Source organism: Canis aureus, chromosome 33 (genome assembly GCF_053574225.1).
Source record: "Canis aureus isolate CA01 chromosome 33, VMU_Caureus_v.1.0, whole genome shotgun sequence".
NCBI lineage: Eukaryota > Metazoa > Chordata > Mammalia > Carnivora > Canidae > Canis > Canis aureus.
Window position 1 is genome coordinate 40,454,208 of NC_135643.1, and position 17,947 is coordinate 40,472,154.

Here is a 17,947-nt window from a genome sequence, read left to right on the forward strand (position 1 = left end):
AGTAGACCTGGTGACACTGGTCCTCAACTGGGCCTCACCGGGGCCTAGTGAATATGATCCCCACCTGCACCCAATCTGGACCTGGTGACTCTGGTTCTACCTGGGCATCATCGGGTCATGGTTACTCTATTCCCCACTGGGAATGACCTGATCTTGGTAACTCTGGTCCTGACTTTTGGCTCTTCTGTACCAGGTGACTCTGGCTCCACCTGGGCCTCACCTGTAACTGTTGAATCTGATCCTAAGCATGGACTCACATGACCTGATGTCTGTGGTGCCCATGGGACCTCACCAGGTCCTCATGTCTCTGGTCTCACCTGGGCCTCACCAAGACTTGGTGTCACTCGTACCCACCTGGGTAGCATCAGGATATGGTTACACTGTTCACTAACAGTGACCCAGCCGGGCCTATTAACTCTGGTCTTCACCTGGGCCACACCTGGACATGGTGACACTGGTTCCCACCTGGGTCTCCATGGACATGGTGAGTCGGATCCCCACAGGGTCGTCTCTAACTGGTGATTCTCGTTCCCACATGGACATCATGTGGACCTGGTGGCTGCAGTGTTTCTAGCTTCTCATGTACCTCGTGACTCTGGTCCCCACCAGGGCCTCACCGGGACCTGGTGAGTGTGGTTGCCACCTGCACCACACCTGGAACCGTTGATTCTGTTCTGCACCTGAGACTACCCTGGATCTGGTGACTGTGGTCCCCACCTGGGCTTCGCCCGGATTTGGGGACTCCGGTCCCCATCCGGGCCTCACCTGGCCCTGTTGACCATGGTCCTCTACTGGGAAAAATTGGGACCCGGTGACTGTGTTCCACACCTGGACCTCGCCTGGACAACATGACTCTGGTCCCCCTCTGGGTCTCATCGTGCCCTCCCCTCATGACTTTGAACCCCACTTTGGCTTGACTTGGGCCTGCTGACCCTGGTTGCCACCTGCGCCTGACCTCGAAATGTTGACTCTGTTGCTTTCAAGGGCCTCCCCTGTACCTGGTGATCCTGGTCCCCACCTGGGCCTCACGTGGACGTGGTGACTCTAGTCACCACCACGGACTCACCTGGACCTGCTTACTGTGTTCCACACCTGGGCCTCAAGTAGACCTGGTGACCATGGTCCCCAAGACGGCCTCACATGGACCTATTGCCTCTGATCCCCACCGGGGCCTCACGTGTACCTGGTAACTCTGGTCCTCACCTGGGCCTCATCTGGAACTAGTGACTCTGGTCCCCACCTGGGCTTCACCTGGATCTTGTGGCTCTGGTCCCCACCTGGATTTCACCTGGAACTGGTGACTCTGGTCCCCACCTGGACCTCTCCTGGACCTAGTGACTCTCTTTCCAACATGGACCTCACCTGGATCTGGTGACTCTGGTCCTCAGTTTGGCCTCACCTCGACCTGGTGTCTCCCGTCCCCACTTTGACCTAACTCAGAACTTCTGAATATTGCCCCACCTACGCCGAACCCAGACCTGGCGACTCTTGTCCCCAGCTATGCCTCAATTCGACCTGATGAATCTGGTCCTCACGTGGGCCTCACATGGACCTGGGACTCAGCTGGATAGAGTGGCTCTGGTTCCCACAAGGGGTTCACCTGATACTGCTGAATGTGGTCTTATTCTATGTCTCACCAGGACCTAGTGATTCTGTTCCCCATCTGGGCCTCATGGCCCTAGGGACTCTGGACCCGCCTAGGCATCATTGGGACCTGGATATTCTATTCCACACCTGGACCTCACTTTGACCAGTGACCTCTGGTCCCATTCTGGGCCACAAACTAAACTGGTTACTCTGGTTCCACTCTGGGCTTCACCCTTACCTGGTGACTCTGGTCACCCCTTGGGCTTCACTTGGCCCTGGTGAATCTAGTCCTTAGCTGGTCCGCACCTGGATCTGGTGACTGGACGCCACTTGGGCCTCACCTGGGCTTTGTGAATCCTGTTGCCATCTGCGCCTCCCCTGGACCTTGTGACAGTGGTCCCACCTGGACCTCACCTGGATCTGGTGGCTCTGGTTCCCATATGGGGCTCTCCTGGACCTGGTTCCTGTGGTCTCCATCTGGCCTCACATGGAACACAATGACTCTGATCCATATTTGGGCCTCTCCTGGACTTGTTTACTCTGTCCTCACCTTGGCATTATTGGGACCTGGATACACTCTTATATACCTGGGCCTAACCTGGACCTGGTGACTGTGGTTCCACCTGGCCTCAGCTGGACGGGGTGACTGGTTCCCACAGGGACCTCACCTGGACCTGGTGACTCAGGTCCTCATATGGGCATCATGGGACCTGGTTTCTCAGTTCCACATCGGGGCCTCACCTGGAACTAGTGATTCTCGTCTCCCTCTGGACCTCACCCTGACGTGGTGACTCTGGTCCCCACCTGGACATCACCAGAACCGGGTGACTCTGGTACCCCTCTGGGACTGACCCGGAGCTGGGGACACTTGTCCTCAACAGGGCCTCAACAGGACCTGGGGAATTTACTCCTCACTTAGGCCTCGTCTGGACCTTGTGACTCTTTTCCCACCTGGCATCAATGGGACATGGTTATTCTGTTCCCTACTTGGGCCTCACCTGGACATGATAACTTTGCTCCACACTTTGGCCTCAACTGGTCCTGATGAATCTGGTCCCCCCACCTAGGCCTCAATCTGGACCTGGTGACTGTGGTCCCCACCTGGGTGTCACCTGGACCTGGGGACTCTCGTTCCCACATTAACCACACCTGGCCCTGTTGACTGTGGTGTTCTTGTAGACTCACATTTACCTGGTGACTCCGGTCCCCACTAGGGCCTCACCTGGATCTGGTGACTCTGGCCTGCAGGTTGGCCTCACCTGGACCTTCTGAGTGGGGTTGCCACCTGGGCCTCACCCATACCTGGTGACTCAGGTCCCCACGTGGGCCTCTTGGACCTGGTGAATCTGGTCCTTACAAGGTCCTCTCCCAGACCCGGGGATTCTGGTCACCACCTGGGCCTCCCCTGGACCTGGTGAATCGCTTCCCCATCTGGGCCTCAACCAGTCCTGGTGACTTTGTTCCCCACCTGGACCTGATTGCTTTGGACTCTTTCTTGGCCTCACCTGGAACTGGTGACTCTTATCCTATCTGCGCATGACTCAGCCCTGGTGACTCTGGTCCTCACCTGGGCAACATTGGTACCTGGTGACTCTGTTCCACAACTGAGCCTCACCTGGACATAATGACACTGGAACCTCTCTGGGCCTCACCCAGACCTGGTGACCCTGGTCCCCATCTGGATGTCACCTGGACCTGGTGATTCTTGTACCCCTCAAGTCTCAACCAGATCTAGTGACTCTGGTCCTCAACTGGGCCTCACCTGGACCTAGTGAATAGGCTCCATCTGGGCCTCATGTGGACCTGGTGACTCTGGTCCCTACCTGGGTATCATCGGGACATGGTTCCACTGCATGGCCTGCAGGTTGGCCTCACCTGGACCTGGTAACTCTGGTCCCAACCTCGGCATCATCGGGACACGCTTCCTCTGCATTGCCTGCAGGTTGGCCTCACCTGGACCTGGTGAGTGGGGTTGCCACCTGGGCCTCACCCATACCTGGTGACACAGGTCCCCACGTGGGCCTCATTTGGACCTGGTGAATCTGGTCCTTACCTGGTCCTCACCCGGAACTCGTAACCTGGTCACCACCTGGGAATCCCCTGGGCCTGGTGAATCTGGTCCCCATCTGGGCCTCACTCTGTCCTTTTGACTTTGTTCCCCACCTGGACCTGATTGCTGTGGACTCCTTCTTGTCCTCACCTGGAACTGGTGACTCTGATCCTAACTGGGCCTCACCCAGATCTGCTGACTCTGGTCCTCACCTGTGGATCATTACACCTGGATACTCTGACCACACCTGAGCCTCACCTGGACATGATGACTCTGGATCCACTCTGGCCTCCCTCTGACATGGTTACTCTGGTCCCCATCTGGATGTCACCTAGACCAGGTGAATCTGGTAGCCCTCTAGGCCTCAACCAAACCTGGAGTCTCTAGTCCTCAACTGGGCCTCACCGGGACCTGGTGAATATGCTCCCCAACTGCGCCTCGTCTGGACATGGTGACTCTGGTTCTACGTGGGCATCATCGGTTCATGGTTACTCTATTCCCCACTGGGAGTGACCTGATCCTGGTAACACTATTCCGGACCTTGGCATTTTCTCTACCAGGTGACTGTGGCTCCACCTGGGCCTCACCTATAACTGGGGACTCTGATCCTAAGCATGGCCTCACCTGACCTGGTGACTGTGGTTCCCATCGGGACCTCACCTGGACCTCATGTCTCTGGTCCCACCTGGGCCTCACCAGGACATGGTGTCTCTGGTACCAACCTGGGTAGCATCAGGATATGCTTACACTGTTCACTAACAGTGACCCAGCCGGACCTATAAACTCTAGTCTTCACCTGGGCCACACCTGGACATCGTGACACTGGTTCCCACCTGGGTCTAACTTGGACATGGTGAGTCGGATAGCCACCTGGTCCTCACCTGTAACTGGTGATTCTCGTTCCCACATGGACATCATGTGGACCTGGTGGCTGCAGTGTTTCTAGCTTCTCATGTACCTCGTGACTCTGGTCCCCACCAGGGTCTCACCGGGACCTGGTGAGTGTGGTTGCCACCTGCACCACACCTGGAACTGTTGATTCTGGTCTGCACCTGAGACTACCCTGGATCTGGTGACTGTGGTCCCCACCTGGGCTTCACCCGGATTTGGGGACTCCGGTACCCATCTGGGCCTCACCTGGACCTGTTGACCATGGTCCTCAACAGGGCAAAATTGGGACCCGGTGACTGTGTTCCACAACTGGACCTCACCTGAACCGCATGACTCTGGTCCCCCTCTGGGTCTCACCGTGCCCTCGTGCTTTGAACCCCACTTTGGCCTGACTTGGGCCTGCTGACCCTGGTTGCCACCTGCGCCTGACCTCGAACTGTTGACTCTGGTTCTTTCAAGGGCCTCCCCTGTACCTGGTGATCCTGATCCCCACCTGGGCCTCACGTGGACGTGGTGACTCTAGTCACCACCGCGGACTCACCTGGACCTGCTTACTGTGTTCCACTCCTGAGCCTCAATAGACCTGTTGACCATGGTCCCCAAGACGGACTCACATGGACCTGTTGCCTCCGATCCCACCCGGGGCCTCACGTGTACCTGGTAACTTTGGTCCTCACCTGGGCCTCATCTGGACCTAGTGACTCTGGTCCCCACCTGGGCTTCACCTGGATCTGGTGGCTCTGGTCCCCACCTGGATTTCACCTGGAACTGGTGGTCTGGTCCCCACCTGGACCTCTCCTGGACCTGGTGACTCTCTTTCCAACATGGACTTCACTTGGATATGTTGACTCTGATCCTCAGTTTGGCCTCACCTGGACATGGTGTCTCTCGTCCCCACTTTGACCTAACTCAGAACTGCTGAATCTTGCCCCACCTAGGCCACACCCAGACCTGGTGACTCTTGTCCCCAGCTATGCCTCAATTCGACCTGAGGAATCTGGTCCACAAGTGTGCCTCATATGGACCTGGGACTCAGCTGGATACAGTGGCTCTGGTTCCCACAAGGGGCTCACGTGATACTGGTGACTTATTCACCAGTGGTCTTATTCTATGCCTCACGAGGACCTAGTGATTCTGTTCCCCATCTGGCCTTCATGGCCCTAGAGACTCTGGTCCTCTCCCAGGCATCATTGGGACCTGGATACTCTATTCCACACCTGGGCCTCACTTTGACCAGGGACCTCTGGTCCCATTCTGTGTCTCTAACTAAACTGGTTACTCTGATTCTACCTCTGGGCCTCACCGTTACCTGGTTTCTCTGGTCACCCCTTGAGCTTCACATGGGACTGGTGAATCTGGTCCTTAGCTGATCCGAACCTGGATCTGGTGATTGGTCACCACCTGGGCCTCACCTGGACTTGGTGAATCCTGTTGCCACCTGCGCCTCACGTGGACCTTGTGACTGTGGTCCCACCTGGAACTCACCTGGATCTGGTGGCTCTGGTTCCCATATGGGGCTCTCCTGGACCTGGTTCCTGTGGTCTCCATCTGACCTCACATGGAACACAATGACTCTGATCCATATTTGGGCCTCTCCTGGACCGGTTGACTCTGGTCCTTACCTGGGCATATTGGGACATGGATACTCTCTTATATAACTGGGCCTCACCTGGAACTGGTGTCTGTGGTCCCACCTGGACCTCATCTGGATGAGGACACTGGTTCCCACAGGGACCTCACCTGGACCTGGTGACTCAGGTCCTCAAATTGGTATCATGGGACCTGGTATCTCAGTGCCACATTGGGGCCTCACCTGGACCTAGTGATCTCGTCCCCCTCTGGGCCTCACTCTGACCTGGTGACTCTGGTCCCCACCTGGATATCACCAAAACCGGGTGACTCTGGTCCCCCTCTGGGTCTCACCGTACCCTAGTGACTGTGAACCCCACTTTGGCCTGGCTACAACCTGCTGACCCTGGTTGCCAACTGCGCCTGACCTCGAACTGTTGACTCTGGTTCTCTCAAGGGCCTCCCCTGTACCTGGTGATCCTGGTGCCCACCTGGGTCTCTCCTGGACGTGGTGATTCTTGTCACCACCGGGGACTCACCTGGACCTGCTTACTGTGTTCCACACCTGGGCCTCAAGTACACCTCTTGACCATGGTCCCCAAGCCCGCCTAACATGGACCTGTTGCATCTGATCCCCACCGGGGCCTCACTTGTACCTGGTAACTCTGGTCCTCACCTGGGCCTCATCTCACCTAGAGACTCTGGTCCTCACCTGGACTTCACCTGCATCTGGTGACTCTGATCCCCACCTGGACTTTACCTGGATCTGGTGACTCTGGTCCCCAGGTGGACCTCTCCTGGACCTGGTGACTTTCTTTCCAACATGGACCTCAACTGGATCTGCTCACTCTGGTCCTCAGTTTGGTCTCACCTGGACCTGGTGTCTCTCGTCCTCACTTTGAGCTAACTCAGAACTGCTGAATCTTGCCCCACCTAGGCCGCACCCAGAGCTGGTGACTCTTGTCCCCAGCGATGCCTCAATTCGACCTGAAGAATCTGGTCCTCACGTGGGCCTCACATGGACCTGGGACTCAGCTGGATGGAGTGGCTCTGATTCCCACAAGGGGCTCACCTGATACTGGTGACTGTGTTCTTATTCTATGCCTCACCAGGACCTAGTTATTCTGTTCCCCATCTGGGCTTGCATGGCCCTAGTGACTCTGGTCCTCACCCAGGCATCATTGGGACCTGGATACTCTATTCCACACCTGGGTCTCACTTTGTCCAGGGACCTCTGGTCCCATTCTGTGCCTCAAACTGAACTGGTTACTCTGGTTCCCCCTCTGGGCCTCACCCTTACCTGGTGACTCTGGTCACCCCTTGGGCTTCACTTGGGCCTGGGAAATCTGGTCCTTAGCTGGTTCGCACCTGGATCTGGTGACAGGTCACCACGTGGACCTCACCTGGACTTGGTGAATCCTGTTGCCACCTGCCCCTCACCTGGACCTTGTGACTCTGGTCCCTCCTGGACCTCACCTGGATCTGGTGGCTCTGGTTCCCATATGGGGCTCTCCTGGACCTGGTTCCTGTGGTCTCCTATGGCCTCACCTGGAACACAATGACTCTGATCCCTATTTGTGCCTCTCCTGGATCTTGACTCAGGTCCTTATCTGGGCATCATTGGGACCTGGATACTCTCTTATATACCTGGGCCTCACCTGGACCTTGAGACTGTGGTCCCACATGGGCCTCACCTGGACGAGGTGACTGGTTCCCACGGGGACATCACGTGGACCTGGTGACTCAGGTCTTCATATGGGCATCATTCACCTGGTTTCTCAGTTCCACATCGGGGCCTCAACTGGACCTAGTGATTTCGACCAACTCTGGGCCTCACCCTGACCTGGTGACTCTGGTCCTCACCTGGATATCACCAGAACCGGTTGACTCTGGTACCCCTCTGGGACTCACCCGGAGCTGGGGACACTGGTCCTCAACTGGACCTCAACAGTACTTGTTGAATCTACTCCTCACTTTGGCCTCGTCTGCACCTTGTGACTCTTTTCCCACCTGGCATCAATGGGACATGGTTACTCTGTTCCCCACCTGGGCCTCACCTGGACATGATACCTTGGCTCCACACTTTGGCCTCAACTGGTCCTGATGACACTGTTCCCCACACCTAGGCCTCAATCTGGACATGGTGACTGTCGCCACCTGGGTCTCACCTGGACCTAGTGACTCTCGTTCTCTCATGACCCACACCTGGACCTGGTGACTCTGGTGTTCTTGTAGACTCACATTTACCTGGTGACTCCGGTCCCCACTAGGGCCTCAACTGGATCTGGTGACTCTGGCCTGCAGGATGGCCCCACCTGGACATGGTGAGTGGGCTGCCACTCCATACCTGGTGACTCAGGTCCCCAGGTGGGCCTCTTGGACCTGGTGAATCTGGTCCTTACCTGGTCCTTGCCGGAACTGGTAACTCTGGTCACCACTTGGGCCTCACCTGGACCTCATGAATCTGGTACCCATCTAGTCCTCACCCAGTCCTGGTGACTTTGTTCCCCACCTGGACATGATTGCTGTGGACTCTTTCTTGGCCTCACCTGGAACTGGTGACTCTGATCCTATCTGCGCGTCACCCAGATCTGGTCACTCTGGTCCTCACCTGTGGACCATTATAACCTGGATACTCTGTTCCACACCTGAGCCTCACCTGGACATGATGACTCTGGATCCGCTCTGGGCCTCAGCCTGACATGGTGACTCTGGTCACCATCTAGATGTGACCTGGACCAGGTGATTCTGGTACCCCTCTAGGCCTCAACTTGACCTGGTGATCCTGGTTCCCACCTGGGCCTCACCTGGACCTGGTGACTCTTGTCACCACCGGGGACTCACTTGGACCTGGTTACAGTGTTCCACACTGGGCCTCAAGTAGAACTCTTGACCATGGTCCCCAAGCCTGCCTCACATGGACCTGTTGCCTCTGATACCTACCAGCGCCTCACGTGTACCTGGTAACTCTGGTCCTCACCTGGGCCTCATCTGCAACTAGTGACTCTGGTGCCCACCTGGGCTTCAACTCGATCTGGTGACTCTGGTCCCCACCTGGAATTCACCTGAATCTCGTGACTCTGGTCCCCACCTGGACCTCTCCTGGACCTGGTGACTCTCTTTCCAACACGGACCTCACCTAGATCTGGTGATTCTGGTCCTCAGTTTGGCCTCACCTGGAACTGGTGTCTGTCGTCCCCACTTTGACCTAACTCAGAACTGCTGAATCTTGCCCCACCTAGGCCGCACCCAGACATGGTGACTCTTGTCCCCAGCTATGCCTCATCGACCTGATGAATCTGGTCCTCACTTGGGCCTTACATGGACCTGGGACTCAGCTGGATAGAGTGCCTCTGGTTCCCACAAAGGGATCACCTGATACTGGTGACTGGGGTCTTTTTCTATGCCTTAGCAGGACCTAGTGATTCTGTTCCCCATCTGGGCCTGCATGGCCCCAGTGACTCTGGTCCTCACCCAGGCATCATTGGGACCTGGACACTCTATTCCACACCTGTGCCTCACTTTGACCAGGGAACTCTGGTCGCATTCTGGGCCTCAAACTAAACTGGTTACTCTGGTTCCCCCTCTGGGACTCACCCTTACCTGGTGACTCTGGTCACCCCTTTGGCTTCACTTGGGCCTGGGGAATCTAGTCCTTAGCTGGTCCTCACCTAGATCTGGTGTCTGGTTGCCACCTGGGCCTCACCTGGACTTGGTGAATCCTGTTGCCACCTGCGCCTCACCTGGAATTGTGACTGTGGTCCCACCTGGACCTCACCTGGATCTGGCGGCTATGGTTCCCATAAGGGGCACTCCTGGACCTGGTTCCTGTGGTCTCCATCTGGCCTAACTTGGAACACAATGACTCTGATCCATATTTGGGCCTCTTCTGGACCTGTTGACTCTGGTCCTTACCTGGGCATCATTGGGACATGGATACTCTCTTATATAACTTGGCCTCACCTGGACCTGGTGAGTGTGGTCCCACCTGGGCCTCACCTGGACGAGGTGACTGGTTCCCACAGGGACCTAACCTGGACCTGGTGACTCAGGTCCTCTTATGGGCATCTATCGACCTGGTTTCTCAGTTCCACATCGGGACCTCACCTGGACATAGTGATTCTCGTCCGACTCTGGGTGTCACCCTGACGTGCTTACTCTGATATCCACCTGGATATCATCAGAACCGGGTGTCGCTGGTCTCCCTCTGGGACTCACGCGGAGCTGGGGACCCTGGTCCTCAACAGGGCGTAAACAGGACCTGGTGAATCTACTCACTAAGGCCTCGTCTGGACCTTGTGACTCTTTTCCCACCTGGCTTCAATGGGACATGGTTACTCTGTTCCCCACCTGGGCCTCACCTGGACATGATAACTTTGCTCCACACTTTGGCCTCAACTGGTCCTGATGACTCTGGTCCCCCCACCTAGGCCTCAATCTGGACCTGGTGACTGTGGTCCCCACCAGGGTCTCACCTGGACCTGGTGACTCTCGTTCCCACATGAACCACACCTGGACCTGGTCACTGTGGTGTTTTTGTAGACTCATATTTACCTGGTGACTCCGGTCCCCACTAGGGCCTCACGTGGATCTGGTGACTTTGGCCTGCGGGCTGGCCTCACCTGGACCTGGTGAGTGGGGTTGCCACCAGGACCTCACACATACCTGGTGACAATGTCCCCACGTGGGCCTCTTGGATCTGGTAAATCTGGCCCTTACCTGGTCCTCTCCCAGACCCGGGGACTCTGGTCACCACCTTGGCCTCACCTGGGCCTGGTGAATCTGGTCCCCATCTGTGCCTCACCCAGTCCTGGTGACTTTGTTCCCCACTTGGACCTGATTGCTGTGGACTCTTTCTTGGCCTCACTTGGAACTGGTGACTCTGATCCTATCTGTGTGTCACCCAGACCTGGTGACTCTCGTCCTCAATTAGGCATCATTGGTACCTGATTACTCTGTTTCACACCTGAGCCTCCCCTGGACATGATGACTCTGGAACCTCTCTGTCCTCACCCTGACCTGGTGACTCTGGTCCCCATCTGGATGTCACCTGGACCAGGTGATTCTGGTACCCCTCTAGGCCTCAACCAGATCTGGTGACTTTTTTCCTCAACTGGGCCTCACCTGGACCTAGTGAATATGCTCCATCTGGGCCTCATTTGGACCTGGATACTCTGGTCACTCACTGGGCATCATCGGGAAATGGTTCCACTGCATGGCCTGCTGGTTTGCCTCACCTGGACATGGTAACTCCGATCCCTACCTGGGTTTCATCGGGACACTGTTCCTCTTTGGCCTGCAGGTTGGCCTCATCTTGACCTGGTGAGTGGAGTTCCCACCTGGGTCTTACCCATGCCTGGTGACACAGGTCCCCACGTGGGCCTCACTTGGACCTGGTGAATTTGGTCCTTACCTAGTCCTCACCCGGAACTGGTAAATCTGGTCACCACCTGGGCATCACCTAGACCTGACTTTGTTCCCCACCTGGACCTGATTGCTGTGGACACCTTCTTGGCCTCACCTGGAAGTGGTAACTCTGATCCTAACTGGGTCTTTCCAAGATCTGGTGACTCTGGTCCTCACCTGTGAACAATTATGACCTGGATACTCTGTTCCACACCTGAGCCTCCCCTGGACATGATGACTCTGGATCCACTCTGGGCCTCACCCTGACATGGTTACTCTGGTCCCCATCTGGATGTCACCTAGACCAGGTGAATCTGGTACCCCTCTGGGCCTCAACCAGATCTGGTGACTCTGGTCCTCAACTAGGCCTCACCTGGACCTAGTGAATATGCTCCATCTGGGCCTCATTTGGACCTGGTGGCTCTGGTCCCTACGTGGGTAACATCGGGACATGGTTCCACATAATGGTCTGCAGGTTGGCCTCTTCTTGACCTGGTAACTCTGGTCCCTACCTGGGCATGATCGGGACACGGTTCCTCTGCATGGCCTGCAGGTTGGCGTCACCTGGACCTCGTACCTCTGGTCCCTACCTGGGCATCATCGGGACGGTTCCTCTGCATGACCTGCAGGTTGGCCTCACCTGGACCAGGAGAGTGGGCTTGCCACCTGGGCCTCACCCATACCTGGTGACACAGGTATCACGTGGGCCTCACTTGGACCTGGTGAATCTTGTCCCCACCTGGATCTCACCTGGACCTGGTGACTCCCGTTCCCACATGAACCACTACTGGACCTGGTGACTGTGGTGTTCTTGTAGACTCACATTTACCTTGTGAATCCCGTCCCCACTAGGGTCTCACCTGGATCTGGTGACTCTGGCCTGCAGGTTGGCCTCACCTGGACCTGGTGAGTGTGGTTGCCACCTGGGCCTCACCCATACCTGGTGACTCAGTTCCCCACGTGGGTCATGTGGACCTGGTGAATTTGGTCCTTACCTGGTCCTCTCCCGGACCCGGGGACTCTGGTCACAACCTGGGCCTCAGCTGGACCTGGTGAATCTGGTCCCTTCTGGGTCTCACAGAGTCCTGGTGACTTTGTTCCCCACCTGGACCTGATTGCTGTGGACTCTTTCTTGGCCTCACCTGGAACTGGTGACTCTGGTCCCTATCTGGATGTCACCTGGACCAGGGGATTCTGGTACCCCTCTGGGCCTCAACCAGATCTGGTGACTCTGGTCCTCAAATGGGCCTCACCTGGACCTATGAATATGCTCCATCTGGGCCTCATTTGGACCTGGTGACTCTGGTCCCTACGTGGGCAACATCGGGACATGGTTCCACATAATGGTCTGCAGGTTGGCCTTTTCTTGACCTGGTAACTCTGGTCCCTACCTGGGCATCATCGGGACACGGTTCCTCTGCATGGCCTGCAGGTTGGCGTCACCTGGACCTGGTGAGTGGGCTTGCCACCTGGGCCTCACCCATACCTGGTGACACAGGTCCCACGTGGGCCTCACTTGGACCTGGTGAATCTGGTCCTTACCTGGTCCTCACCCGGAACTGGTAACTCTTGGCACCACCTGGGAATCACATGGACCTGGTGAATCTGGTCCCCATCTGGGCCTCACCCAGTCCTGGTGACTTTGTTCCCCACCTGGACCTGATTGCTGTGGACTCCTTCTTGGTCTCACCTGAAAATTGTGACTCTGCTCCTAACTGGGCCTCACCCAGATCTGGTGACTCTGGTCCTCACCTGTGGACCATTATGACCTGGATACTCTGTTCCACACCTGAACCTCACCTGGACATGATGACTCTGGATCCCCTCTGGGCCTCACCCTGACATGGTGACTCTGGTCCCCATCTGGAGGTCCCCGAGACCAGGTGAATTTGGTACCCCTCTAGGCCTCAATTAGACCTGGTGACTCTGGTCTTCATCTGGGCCTCACCTGGACCTAGTGAATATTCTCCCCACCTGCGCCTCGATGGACCTGGTGACTCTGGTTCTACCCGGGCATCATTGGGACAGGGTTACTGTATTACCCACTGTGACTGACCTGATCCTGGTAACTCTGTTCCTGACTTTGGCCTCTTCTGTAAGAGGTGACTCTGTGTCCACCTGGGCCTCACCTGTACCTGTTACTCTGATCCTAAGCATGGCCTCACCTGACCTGGTGACTGTGGTTCCCAACGGGACCTCACTTGGACCTCATGTCTCCGGTTACACCTGGGCCTCATCAGGACCTGGTGTCTCTGGTACCCACCTGGGTAGCATCAGCATATGGTTACACTGTTCACTAACACTCATCCAGCCGGACCTAATAACTCTGGTCTTCACCTGGGGCACACCAGGACATGGTGACACTGGTTCCCACCTGGGTCTCACCTGGACATGGTGAGTCGGATCCCCACCTGGTCCTCACCTGTAACTGGTGATCCTCGTTCCCACATGGACATGATGTGGACCTGGTGGCTGCAGTGTTTCAAGCTTCTCATGTACCTCGTGAATCTGGTCCCCACAGGGGCCTCACCGGGACCGGGTGAGTGTGGTTGCCACCTGCACCTCACATGGACCTGGTGATTCTGGTCTGCACCTGAGACTACCCTGGATCTGGTGCCTGTGGTCCCCACCTTGGCTTCACCTGGATTTGGGGACTCCGGTCCCCATCTGGGCCTCACCTGGCCCTGTTGACCATTGTCCTCAACTGTGCAAAATTGGTACCCGGAGACTGTGTTCCACAACTGGACCTCACCTGGACCAGGTGACTCTGGTCCCACTCTGGGTCTCACCGTGCCCTAGTGACTGTGAACCCCACTTTGGCCTGACTTGGACCTGCTGACCCTGGTTGCCACCTGCGCCTGGCCTCGAACTGTTGACTCTGGTTCTTTCAAGGGCCTTCCCTGGACCTGGTGATCCTGGTCGGACCTGGGCCACACCTGGAAGTGGTGACTCCTGTCACCAATGGGTCGTCACCTGGACCTGCTTACTGTGTTCAAATCCTGGGCCTCAAGTAGACCTGTTGACCATGGTCCCCAAGCCGGCCTCACATGGACCTGTTGACTCTGATCCCCACCGGGTCCTCACGTGTACCTGGTAACTCTAGTCCTCACCTGGGCCTCATCTGGACCTAGTGACTCTGGTCCCCATCTGGGCTTCACATGGATCTGGTGACTCTGGTCCCCACCTGGACTTCACCTGGGTCTCGTGACTCTGGACTCCACCTGGACCTCTCCTGGACCTCGTGACTCTCTTTCCAACATGGAACTCACCTGGATCTGGTGACTCTGGTCCTCAGTTTGGACTCACCTGGACCTGGTGTCTCTCGTCCCCACTTGGACCTAACTCAGAACTGCTGAATCTTGCCCCACCTAGGCCGCACCCAGACCTGGTGACTCTTGTCCCCAGCTATGCCTGAATACGACCTGATGAATCTGGTCCTCACGTGGGCCTCACATGGTCCTGGGACTCAGCTGGATAGAGTGTCTCTGGTTCCCACAAGGGGCTCACCTGATACTGCTGAATGTGGTCTTATTCTATGCCTCACTAGGACCTAGTGATTCTGTTCCCCATCTGGGCCTGCATGGCCATAGTGACACTGGTCCTCACCCAGGCGTCACTGGGACCTGGATACTCTATTCCACACCTGGGCCTCACTTTGACCAGGGACCTCTGGTCCCATTCTGGGCCTCAAACTAAACTGGTTACTCTGGTTCCCCCTCTGGCCCTCACCCTGACCTGGTGACTCTGGTCACCCGTTGGGCTTCACTTGGGCCTGGAGAATCTGGTCCTTATCTGTTCCGCACCTGGATCTGGTGACTCAGGTCCTCATATGGGCATCATGGGACCTGGTTTCTCAGTTCCACATCGGGGCCTCCCCTGGACCTAGTGATTCTTGTCCCCCTCTGGGCCTCACCCTGACGTGGTGACTCCGGTCCCCACCTGGATATCACCAGAACCGGGTGACTCTGGTCCCCCTCTGGGACTCACCCGGAGCTGGGGACACTGGTTCTCAGCTGGTCCTCAACAGGACCTGGTGAATCTACTCCTCACTTAGGCCTCGTCTGGACCTTGTGACTCTTTTCCCATCGGGCATCAATGGGACATGGTTACTCTGTTCCCCACCTTGGCCTCACATGAACATGATAACTTTTACCACACTTTGGCCTCAACTGGTCCTGATGACTCTGGTCCCCTCACCTAGGCCTCAATCTGGACCTGGTGACTGTGGTCCCCACCTGGGTCTCACCTGGATCTGGTGACTCTCGTTCCCACATGAACCACACTTGGACCTGGTGACTGTGGTGTTCTTGTAGACTCACATTTCCCTGGTGACACCGGTCCCCACTAGGGCCTCACCTGGTTCTGCTGACTGTGGCCTGCAGGTTGGCCTCACCTGGACTTGGTGAGTGGGGTTGCCACCTGAGGTTCACCCATACCTGGTGACTCAGGTCCCCACGTGGACCTCTTGGACCTGGTGAATCTGGTCCTTACCTGACCTCCCCCAGACCCAGGGACTCTGGTTACCACCTGGGCCTCACCTGGACCTGGTGAATCTGGTCCCCATCTGGGCCTCACCCAGTCCTGGTGATTTTTTCCCCACCTGGACCTGATTGCTGTGGACTCTTTCTTGGCCTCACCTGGAACTGGTGACTCTGATTCGATCTGTGCGTCACCCAGACCTGGTGACTCTTGTCCTCACCTGGGCATCATTGGACCTGGTGCCTCTGTTCCACACCTGAGCCTCACCAGGACATGATGACTCTGGAACCACTCTGGGCCTCACCCTGACCTGGTGACTCTGGTCCCTATCTGGATGTCACCTAGACCAGGTGAATCTGGTACCCCTCTAGGCCTCAACTAGACCTGGTGACACTGGTCCTCAACTGGGCCTCACCGGGACCTAGTGAATATGCTCCCCACCTGTGCCTCCTCTGGACCTGGTGACTCTGGTTCTACCTGGGCATCATCGGGACATGGTTACTGTATTCCCCACTGGGACTGACCTGATTCTGGTAACTCTGGGCCTGACTTTGGCCTCTTCTGTACCAGGTGACTCTGGCTCCACCTGGGCTTCACCTGTAACTGGTGACTCTGACCCTAAGCATGGCCTCACCTGTCCTAGTGACTGTGGTTCCCATCGGGACCTCACCTGGACCTCATGTCTCTGTTCCCACCTGGGCCTCACCAGGACCTGGTGTCTCTGGTACCCACCTGGGTAGCATCAGGATATGGTTACAGTGATGACTAACAGTGACCCAGCTGGACATATTAACTCTGGTCTTCACCTGGGCCACACCTGTACATGGTGATTGTGGTATGCACCTGAGACTACCCTGGATCTGGTGACTGTGGTCCCCACCGGGGCTTCACCTGGATTTGGGGACTCCGGTCCCCATCTGGGCCTCACTTGGCCCTGTTGACCATGGTCCTCAACTGGGCAAAATTGGGACCCGGTGACTGTGTTCCACACCTGGACCTCACCTGGACCAGGAGACTCTGGTCCCCCTCTGGGTCTCACTGTGCCCTAGTGACTGTGAACCCCACTTTGGCCTGACTTGGACCTGCTGACCCTGGTTGCCACCTGCGCCTGACCTCGAACTGTTTACTCTGGTTCTTTCAAGGGCTTCCCCTGTACCTGGTGATCCTGGTCCCCACCTGGGCCTCACCTGGACTTGGTGACTCTTGTCACCACCGGGGACTCACCTGGACCTGGTTACTGTGTTCCACACCTGGGCCTCAAGTAGATCTGTTGACCATGGTCCCCTTGCCGGCCTCACATAGAACAGTTGCCTCTGATCCTCACCGGGGCCTCACGTGTACCTGGTAACTCTGGTCCTCACCTGGGCCTCATCTGGACCTAGTGACTCTGGTCCCAACCTGGGCTTCACCTGGATCTGATGACTCTGGTCCCCACCTGGACTTCACCTTGATCTGGTGACACTGGTCCCCACCTGGACCTCTCCTGTTCCTGGTGACTCTCTTTCCAACATGGACCTTACCTGGATCTGGTGACTCTGGTCCTCAGTTTGGCCTCACCTGGACCTGGTGTCTCTCATCCCCACTTTCACCTAACTCAGAAGTGCTGAATATTGCCCCACCTAGGCCGCACCCAGACCTGGTGACTCTTGTCCCCAGCTATGCCTCAATTCGACTTGATGAATCTGGTCCTCACCTGGGCCTCACATGGACCTAGGACTCAGCTGGATTGAGTGGCTCTGGTTCCCACAAGCGGCTCACCTGATACTGGTGACTGTGGTCTTATACTATGCCTCACCAGGACTTAGTGATTCTGTTCCCCATCTGGGCCTGCATGGCCCTAGTGAGTCTGGTCCTCACACAGGCATCAATGGGACCTGGATACTCTATTCCACACCTGGGCCTCACTCTGACCAGGGACCTCTGGTCCCATTCTGGGCCTCAAACTAAACTGGTTACTCTGGTTAC